This window comes from Pelobates fuscus, chromosome 5, assembly GCF_036172605.1.
Source record: "Pelobates fuscus isolate aPelFus1 chromosome 5, aPelFus1.pri, whole genome shotgun sequence".
Lineage (NCBI taxonomy): Eukaryota > Metazoa > Chordata > Amphibia > Anura > Pelobatidae > Pelobates > Pelobates fuscus.
In genome coordinates, this window is record NC_086321.1 from 370084295 (window position 1) to 370085601 (window position 1307).

Genomic DNA, 1307 nt, shown 5'->3' on the forward strand with positions numbered 1-1307 from the left:
TTATACACTCAGATACATTACTGGGAGTATTATTGCTGTGGAGCTCTGTTATACATTCAGACACATTACTGGGAGTATTATTTCTGTGAGGCTCTGTTATACACTCAGATACATTACTGGGAGTATTATTGCTGTGGAGCTCCGTTATACACTCAGACACATTACTGGGAGCATTATTGCTGCGGAGCTCTGTTATACACCCAGCCACATTACTGGGAGTATTATTACTGTGGAGCTCTGTTATACACTCAGACACATTACTGGGAGTATTATTACTGCGGGGCTCTGTTATACACGCAGACACATTACTGGGAGTATTATTGCTGTGGAGCTCTGTTATACACTCAGACACATTACTGGGAGTATTATTGCTGTGGAGCTCTGTTATACACTCAGACACATTACTGGGAGTATTATTGCTGTGGAGCTCTGTTATACGCTCAGACACATTACTGGGAGTATTATTGCTGTGGAGCTCTGTTATACACTCAGACACATTACAGGGAGTATTATTGCTGTGGAGATCTGTTATACACTCAGACACATTACTGGGAGTATTATTGCTGTGGGGCTCTGTTATACACTCAGACACATTACTGGGAGTATTATTGCTGTGGAGCTCTGTTATACACTCAGACACATTACAGGGAGTATTATTGCTGTGGAGATCTGTTATACACTCAGACACATTACTGGGAGTATTATTACTGTGGGGCTCTGTTATACACTCAGACACATTACTGGGAGTATTATTGCTGTGGAGCTCTGTTATACACTCAGACACATTACTGGGAGTATTATTGCTGTGGAGTTCTGTTACACATTCAGACACATTACTAGGAATATTATTGCTGTGGAGCTCTGTTATACACTCAGACACATTACTAGGAATATTATTGCTGTGGAGCTCTGTTATACACTCAGACACATTACTAGGAATATTATTGCTGTGGAGCTCTGTTATACACTCAGACACATTACTGGGAGTATTATTGCTGTGGAGCTCTGTTATACACTCAGACACATTACTGGGACTATTATTTAGCTATATTATGTTTCAACACAAGAAAATAATAAAAACAAACTTTAAACAAAAAAAGCGTTTATTTCCCACATGACGTTTTTTGTAACATGGTGTTACCCATACTATAGAGTCTTGGAACGCAGAGTAGCCCAAGTGACTCAATTTTCAACTGTGATTGGCCGAACTAGCTCCAGAATGAGGCTTAAATGACGTCCTTATTTTGATTGGCTGAGCTGTTTCCAGAGTGAGGCTTGATACGCTTTATTCCTGTGATTGGATGAAC